The following is a 9,080-nucleotide window of genomic DNA, read 5'->3' as shown; positions in this document are numbered from 1 at the left end:
TCACCCTCTGCAAGTTCCGCACCCAGTGCAGGGCTGGCACAAAGCAGACGCTCAGCAGATTTCTGATGACTAGACACGTTTATACTGGGAACCGGTGGTCAGAGTTCTAGCAACGGTCTGCACTTGCACCGAGACGAGTTCCCTGGATGCCATCTTAGCCAAAGGCAAGGCCTGGGGTGCGGGCTCCCTAGACTCGGGTACCATTTGTCTCTGTTTGTACTGGGGACTGGACATGCAGCTCCCACTAGCCCCTGGAGGGTACTCAGGAACTAAGCAGCAGAGAACTTTGGTCAGGAGACTGACATTCCTTAGCCAGAGCTTTGGGCTGCAAGTGACAGTGACCTGCCTCAGCTCACTGAAGCGAGGAAGGACATTGTTGACACCTGGGAGTTTGGGGTATATTTAGGCATGGCCAAATCCAGGTGTCCACACAAACTCACAGTCCACTCTGCATTCCAGTGTGTTGCTTTGCCATTATGGTGAAATGGTGCAGCAGCTCCAGAGTTCATCCAACTCTCACAGGCACCAACCTCTCAAGAAAGAGCGGCTCTGGGCCCAAGTTCCCACCAACGTCCCAGGCTTGCATCTCATTGGACAGGCTTGGGACACATGCCCATCTCTGAGCCAATCACAGAAGCCCAGAGGGATGAAATAAATCATCTGATTGGCCAGCTCTGAGTCAGTGCCTTCCACTGGGACCAGGGATGGGATGAACCCTTCACTCATCAAAGCACTGGAACTGAGAATAGGGCCAGAGAGTTGCCTAAGTGGAATTGGGTGCTATTTCCTGGGAAAGTGAACGTAATGTTCACCAGTAACCAGACACGCAGTTCAGGAAGGTGCACCAAATTTCCACAGCTTCCCCATTCTCTCTCTCGGTCCTGCTCACGTCCCCACCCCCATCTCGCCAACCCCAGATAGCTTCCCTGTTCCCCGGGGAACTCTGAGCTCCTCTTCCAACATGAATAGGAAAGCCGAAGGTACATCTCTCTTGTTCATGACTCCATTTAATTCTCAACCTCAGCCTGCCAATCTGTGGCTCTAAAATGTTGGAGACACTTAGTAAGCACCAACTGAATGCCAGGACCTGTGCCAGGCCTACACCAATGGTATTTCATTCTGGCTGCCCATTAGATTCATCTGGAAAACTTACGGCAATGCTGGGGCCCACCTGCCAACATCTGGGCAGTGCGCCCAGAACATCAGCACTTTCCCAAACTCTCCTGCCCCTGTGTGTCCAAGCAGGTTGAGAATCCCTGCATTAGGAAGTAAGATGCTTTATCCCCAGGTAATGGAGAGCCATCTTGGGGCTAACCAGGGAGGTGACAGATGTACATTCTAGAAAAAGCCCCGGAGGAGTCAGTAGGGCACTGGGTTTGGAATGAAGCAGCTCTGGCGTGAGCCCAGCACCAACTGCAGAACCTGCCACCTAACGGGTGGGCGGGCCCCAAGACGGCTGCGGAGGCAGTGCTAAGTGAAAATGCAGGGTCCTCTGTTTAAAAACCATGCCCAGGATCCTACGCACAGGTCATAGGCTATGAATCGGCCACTTTCATTGCTCTTGATCTTGGAGAAGTCACTTTAGCATTCTAAGCCTCCTGACACTCCGTTCAGGGCAGGGGAGAGCCATATTTACCTCTGGTTTTGTTCTGCAGATCAAATAGATCATGAATGTGCAGGGCTTAGGGTGGGGCTTGAGCACCCATTTAGTGGGTGAAGAGAAAAGAGAGAGGAGGGAAGGACGGTGGAGTGATTGTTCAGTGTGAGTGGAAACCCCAAATTCACCCACAGATTGGCAGCAGGACAGGTGTGAAATCATCCCGGATGCGGGGTGTCCTGCCCTTGCAGAAGGGCCGCCTGACTTCCAGCAGAGGGCAGCGTTGTGCAACTGAAGCCCCAGGAGCCAGGGCGTCCCCAAACTCAGAGGACCACTTTGCTAGAAGGGATGGCAGAGAGCCTGCATAATTTACTCCTAACTCTCAAAAATAAAGGGGAGAAGACCTGCCTGAGAGACTCTTGTCCATACTGGCTGTCATTTGACTTTTGCAATGACTAGAAAGGCAGGAGTATTTATATAGTCCTTTGTTTCTAAACAGAAGGGTAAGTAACGCTCAGGAGCTCTTTCTGGCATATGCCAGACTCCTCTCCACCCCAGAGCCTTTGCATGTGCTGTTTCTATGGCCTGCATTGCTACCCTTCCACTACCCGCTAACACCTACAGACACATTTCTGCTCGGCATCTCACCAGCGGGGCGTTCTGGTCACGTCTCACAGGCCCGGTCCAGGACTTCGCCTGTTGCTTTCATATCAGCCTGTCCTTAACTTCTGTGAACTTCTGTGCAGTGCGGATGTGTGTCAGTGTGGTGCTTCCACTAGCAACTTCCCCTTCCCGCTCTGTACGCCCCGGAAGAACAAGCACTGTTCAGTTCCACTCGCCTGTGACTCCCCAGAGCCCCGGACAGTGCCTGGTGCACCCCACAAACAGTTACTGGTTGGACGAATGAGTAATCTCGCCCCGGCTCACACAGCTGAGAAAAGGCAGAGCCGCCTCTCAAGCAGCACCTCTGACCTCTAAGCCCGTCCACCCCCTTCACCTTGCTGCTCGCTGCCAAATACAAGTGGGTTACAAATGGGAGCTTTAAACATCACTCTTTTCTTTTACAATGATAAAACTTTCCACTGCATTATCACATCAGGTTTTCTTGAATTCATGCAAAAAACATGAGCCTGCCCCATGGAGACAAACCCCAGTTTCTACTCCTTTTCTGCCTTGGAAACATTAATAAATCAAAATTGTTATAATAAATAGATGAACCAGGCAAAGATGTTGCTATGGAAAGTCCAAGATGAGGAGGAGCAGGCTGCAGATCCCACAGTCCCACAAGCACAAAAGAATTCTAGAGGTAGTCTATTTCCCCATCACGGTTCTAACAGGGGGACAGAGGCACAGAGAGGTTAAGTGGCCTGCCCCACCCAAGCTACACAGCTAGTTAGTGACAGCATGCTTCTCCTACTCCCAGATACAAGATCTTTCCAGCGTCTGCCTTTCTGCAGTGCAGGGTTGTAGCCAGCTCCTACTGGGTACCTGGAGAAAATGCATGCTTTTAATCCCCACCACCTCCTTCCTGACACAGCAAGGGGGGCAAAGCATCTAATAGTGTCTGCTTCAGGCATTCCCCAGAAGCAATGCAGGGCCGACTCAGGCCTAAGTGTTGGAAAGGGGACAGAAACACGGGGGAATCAGGTGAAGCTGAGACCAGAAAGCAGAAGGGTGGTCTGTGTGGCACTGCCACTGCGGCCATCCAGAGCTCCACCCCTGCAGAGCCCTGGGAGCCAGAGTAGTGCTCACCTCGCAGCCGTCCTACCGACAGGGGTGCGGGAGGGCTGGGAGATGTGTATACCCTCTGTGTATACCCGACCATTGAGAACTGGGGCCGCCAAGTGGTGTCAGTCCCTGCAGCAGGTGGCAGCACGGGTTCCAGCGGCAAGAGCAGGCTCTCCGGCAAAAACACCAGCCTGGCTGGAACACCAGGCCGACGTTTACTACCGCAGCTGGGGTGTACCGGAGAGTGCTCTGGGGTGGAACTGGGTCCACAGGAAGGGGCGTCCAAGTCCTAAGGCTGCTGGCTAGGAACAGACCGTATTTAGAAACAGGTTCCGTGCAGATGTGATGAGAGGCTGTACTGAGTTAGGGTGACCCTAAATCCAGTGACCTGGGTCCTTCTAAGGAGGCGATTGTGACAGACACAGAACATGGGGATGACGGAGGCAGAGGCCATAGCGACGCACCAGGAGCCACCGGTCCCTCCTGGCCCCTAGGTTTGACTGTCCTGGTCCATTTCCCTCCAGGAACTCCTCCCGGCTTGGCCCAGCAATCTGCAGCTCTTGTCACCGGCCAGCACGCCTGGATTCTATTAACACTCCACAGGAGCACCCTCAGAACGCTCTGTGCAGGCAGGACCCCTGGCAGGACGTGGGACCAGGGGCCGCGCCGGGAAGCCCCTGGCAGGACGCAGGACCTGGGGGCCGCGCCGGGATGCAAGGTGCCCCTAGCAGGCCAGGGAGCACGAGTGGGAGTGGCCCTGCTGCTCCCGTTTTGAGGCCCGATCCATTGCGGCAGGGACTTTATAACCGGCGACACAGGCGGAGAACAGGGAGAAGGGGTGTGAGACCCTGGTACTGAAGAGAAGGGGAAGGTCGGGCGCAGGCCGCAGTCACGTAGCCTGGCGTGGGGGCTGCAGCAAAGGCTTCTGGGACCTGGACCATTCTGCCCCCCACTTCCTTTCCAGTCGGCGACCCCGTTCCTGGCCAGGAAAGAAGCCGCGCTGCATTTCACTATTATGGGATAGGAGCTATGCCCCGACTGGGGGGGGGGCACCAGCCCTCACCACCTGCAAGGAGTGAGACTCAAGCTTACTGAAGGGAGCGCAGGGAGAGCACGGCAGGGCCAGTCCATCCCACCTGTGCGGGCAGGCAGCAATGCAGCCCTGGGGGTGCCCCAGAAGCCCCAGGAGGTCGAATGCAACCAGGGAGGACTGGCGGAATCCCCTTCCAGCAAGCCCACCCCGCGGATCAGGGATGGCATTCACAGGTGAGGGAAGAGGGCGGGGCCCTGAGGCAGCGCTGGCTGATCAACACTCTGCCTCCCCCTCCCTCCGTGTCCTTCCGCTTGGCCGTCCAGGTGGATAACACATGTTGATGTGCTTTATTGAGCCAATATATGGTGTATCCTGGATGGAAAATCTCATTTTCGATGCTATGATGATGTATAGTAAATGAATATAAATAAGTTTAAGTTTAAAAAGAAGAAAAGGAAAAAAGAAAGGAGGGGTCTATGGCAGTCACCCCAAGACTGTTGCAGTGTGTACCTGCGGGGAGGCAGGAGCGAGGTGAGGGGGGAGTTTTGTTCTTGTTTTTAAACACATTTCTTCATTTTTTGAATTTTTAACGGGTATACATATTCATGCACTATCTCTATAATGAATTTTTCTTTTTTAAAAATAAATTCCCAGCAGGCAGGGTGGTCGTGTCCCACCTTTTCTGCCGTTTTCCATGGTAACAGCTGCTGGGGGCCATGGGAGAGGGACGCTAATGAGGTCCCCACGTGGCCTCCTTGGAGTCTCTGGGGTGACAGATCAGTATTTTATTTTTATTTATTTAACTCAACAGTGAACTTCATGTTTTTCCGTCTGTCAAATGTTCCCTCCCCAATATTTAAAAGGTGCAGCCGGTCACGTCATTCTATTCTATTGCAGCCTAGCCATGGGGACACCCGCCACAGCAGGAGGGCCGAGTCCATGACCAGGCGCAACTGTAAGTAGCAGGTGAGGAGGGCTCTGGCCCCGGTTCCTCACTGCCCTGGCTGCGCGTGGTGGGTGTCCACACCCGGGCGAGGACCATGTGGACGGAGCTTAGGGCCCACGCTCTGGACTGGTCGTGGCCTGTGACTCAGCTCAGCCAATGGGACATGCGAGAGAGGAACACGCACACCCGCAACTCGTGGAGCCGAGCTCCTGGGTGCACGTGAGAGGCGGCGGTGTGGGCAGGCATGCGAGTACGTGTCACTTACGGCCAGCCTAGGTAGTGCGATGGCGGTAGAAGCCTGAGAAGTTGGCTTGGCCGCTTGGAGCTGCAGTGGGACCGCCTCGTCCCGACTTTGTCAGACATGGGACTTATTAGGGTCACATGACAGCACCCCTTTCCCACACAGCACCCCTAACCCACCGGTGGCCACGTGGCCCAGGCAGGCCAGGCAGATGTCCGTCAGGTGTCAGTAGTGGACTGGGAAGACCGGCTGTTTGTCGCAGTAACAGGCCGTGGGCAGGAGGAAGGCTGAGGGCGCAGCCACCTGGCCACGTGGTGCCGAGCAGACCCGGGCAATCTGTTCGTTAGACACGAAGGGCAGAGCCAGGGCCTAGGCACTTTCCTGCCCTGTGCTGTGGGTGTGGGGGGTTCTTAATACCAAAAGGCAATGGCAGAGGCCGGCCTGAGACTAAACATCTACCAAAGGTACCATTAGGCCAACTTCATTAGTGCGTAAGTGGTGCTGGCTGCAGGTGGCGTAGTGATTAAAGTGCTGGACTCCCCCACATGGTCGACTGTGGTTCGAGTCCCAGACTGTTCACGCTGGGTTTGTGTGTGTGCACATGCCCAAAATCCCAAGAGGAGAGTTGAGGAGAAGGGACTGTCGTGTGGCTGTCCTCCCTGGGGAGTGATTTCTACTCTTCTCTCTCTCTGTCTCTTCAGCAACACACATACCCTATAGCAAACATCTCTCAAAAACAGAACAAAAAGAGTATGTGGTTTTCTTTGGCCTCTGGAGAATGTCCGTGGACTTCCCAGAGGGTTGTAGGTTTTCTTCCCCCAGGTCACACGTGGGTGGTCCCAAGTTTGCGGAGTAACTGCTGAGAAACTGCGCCCAGCCCTGGCTCGGGCCTCTGTAGTGACATCACTGCTAGGGGGGCTTTGGGGTGCACATCAGAGACCCCCAGATACCAGCTTCAATGGAATGGAGGCGGGGCTTCTCACAAAAGGACGGCTGGGGAAGACCCAGTCAGCCCGGACATTTGGGTGGGGACCGTCACATTTCTGTCTCTGAACCAAAACCTGTCAGGAGAAGGGGACTGCCTTCTTCAGCAAGCCACTCCACGCCAGGTCCATCTGAAGCGCTATGGTAGGGGTGCAGTCCTCTCACAGCCCTCGGCGAGACCATAGCTATTATCCACACGCTTCACGGGTGAGCGAACTATGGCCCAGAAAGCTTAGGTTATTGCTCCAGGTTACACGGCTTGTAAATGGGAAAACTGGCATGTTGGCCCCAACCTTCCGACTCCAGGATCTCCTCCTGAACACACCATGCCCTACTGCCTCTCCACGCCGATGGGTGAGGCAGGCATATCCTGGAGCCAGGGCCGGGAGACCTTCTCCTAAGGGCTGGACTGCCCTGAGCACAGGGGGTGCCAGGACGGCATGGGAACACCAATCGCAGGACTGGGATGGACACTGGCTAGGTCCCAGCACTGTGTCCCCTCTCCCTTGCTCCCTCCCCCCTCCCCTCTCTGCCACTGCCTCCCCTGCCTCCTCGCTCCCTCGCTCCCTCACTCCCCTAGCTGCCCCTGCCCTTGGGGAGGCCCTCCTATGAAGAAGGGACCTAAAACTCGAGCGAGTGCTCATCTCCCAGCCCTGTGGCCCTCATCGTGCCTCTGCCTTTGACCCTCTGCACTTGGCGCTCATGAGTCACGTAATGAAATGACTTTTACAATGTCAGCCATAAATAGATTATGAGAAGAAAATCTTTTGTTTAAACAGAAATTCTAATTTTCTGAAAGGTGGTGAGTAAACACTCCGGAATGCATTAGAGATCAGCAAATCTTGTTTGCTTAAAATCATGCTTCAGTTTCTTTGTACGAGCAGAAAATAGCAGCTCTAACGTCCTTGCCAGAAGCTTCTTTGTGTCACAGTACGGATGCTCCTCAACTTACAATGGGGTTACACCCCGATAAACCCATTGTAAATTCAAGACACCACGAGTTGAAAATGTATCCGGGCCAGCTGGTAGTATAGTGGTTAAGGCCGCTGGATCCTACATGGCCGACTCCGTAGTTCAAGTCTCAGAGCGGCAGCGTGAAAACATGCCAGGCACATGTGCATGTGTGCCAAAACCCCAAGAGGAGAATGGAGAAGGGACTGCAGTGTGGCCATCCCCCTGGGGGTGCTTGCTCACTTGCTCTCTTTCTGTGTCTAGTGAACACACATGTCCTGTAGCAAAAATTTTAGGAAAAAGGAAAGAAAAGAGAACGGCGTCCGCTATAACTCACCCAGCCAGCACCACAGCTCAGCCCAGTCTGCCCTACCGTGCTCAGACACTTCCCTTAGCCCCCTTCGGGCACAGTCCTCTGTCACAACGCCGGCTTTACAGTGCAGCGGTGGCTCCCTGGTGTAACCTGTCAAGCACAGCACCCTGCAGAGGGTGGCTCTGGCTGTCGGAAGCTGCCTTCACCAGCGTCTCCAGAAAGTATCGTACCGCATATCGCTGGCCCAGGTGCAAGTCAGAATTCAGAACTCCAAGTACGGCTCCTACTGCATGTGTATCACCTTCAGACCACAGTAAAGTCAAAAAATCATGAGCTATACCATCGTAAGTCAGGGGCGGTCTCTCCGGGTGTCGCCATTTCAATTTGCCTTGCTCAGAAGATGCTGCATGTTCTTAACATGTGGGAAGAGACACCGAAGGGGAGCAGGTATGTGAGTCTTGCCCCAGGGACACTGAGCGGCTACTTCCTTCCTACAGCCATGGCTCAATGCCTTCGGAGAAGTGCATTCTCAAGGAGGGGAGGAATTACAGATTGCCTGTACCAAGGAGAGGGGTTGCCATGACTGGGTCCTTGAGTTCTAGGGTCTTCTTAGCAAGGACTGGGAAGATGCTTGCTGGGTGGGCACCAGGCCATGACCACCACCCAGACCTAGAGGAGGTGCCCAGAGACCAATAGGAGGCTCCTGCATAGTCCAGACAGAAGATCCTTTATGCTGGGGGGAGCTGGATGAATCTGATGGATATTTGAGTGGTAGAATCAGTCATTTTTGGATGAGTTCAATGGCTTGTTAGAAGGAATTAATTCTTTATAGGAAGTAAATATAACATGATTATTTTCCTAAATTCGGTTTCCTCGTTTCACACCTAAAAACACTACAGAAAACACTATCCTGTTCTGTTATAAATATGAGCTTTCAGAGAGGGGGTCTGCAGCCGGCATTCCCTGTTAGAAACAGTATGAAATTCCAGGAAAATAAGAACCTACTTACCCAGGGATCTTTTCTACCCCTACCAGTGACTCCACCACGTGTTCTGGTCCTGAACACTTTTAGAATCAATTCAGTCCAATCTGGAGTAATTTTAAAAGAAAAAACAAAAATCATATTCAATCAATTCTATGCTTAATAAAATTATGCCACTTAAGACTTCAGTGTGATTAAATTCGAAATATGTGTCTAGGAATAAAGTAAACACAATGGCTGTTATTGAACCATCTCCAGTCAAAAGCCCAGTTCAGGTTTCATGTGGTTTCTCATCTGCGTTTCCT

The 9,080-nt window shown here is 53.4% G+C and overlaps 1 long non-coding RNA gene across 1 annotated transcript in view; it reads left to right on the top strand.

Annotated features, from left to right (window-relative positions):
• Positions 1 to 3,858: 3,858 nt before the first annotated feature.
• LOC102477733 (uncharacterized) overlaps positions 3,859 to 9,080 on the top strand; it is a 6,189-nt gene continuing 967 nt past the window's right edge. Inside the window, exons 1-2 of the long non-coding RNA XR_335174.1 lie at positions 3,859 to 4,591; positions 5,256 to 5,324. This is a non-coding gene — a long non-coding RNA (uncharacterized LOC102477733). The remainder of the gene's footprint in view (positions 4,592 to 5,255; positions 5,325 to 9,080) is intronic.

This window comes from Tupaia chinensis, unplaced genomic scaffold (assembly GCF_000334495.1).
Source record: "Tupaia chinensis unplaced genomic scaffold, TupChi_1.0 Scaffold000355_1, whole genome shotgun sequence".
In the NCBI taxonomy this organism is placed as follows: domain Eukaryota; kingdom Metazoa; phylum Chordata; class Mammalia; order Scandentia; family Tupaiidae; genus Tupaia; species Tupaia belangeri.
The sequence above is the reverse complement of the archived record's forward strand: the minus strand, read 5'-3'. Positions and strand labels throughout refer to the sequence as shown.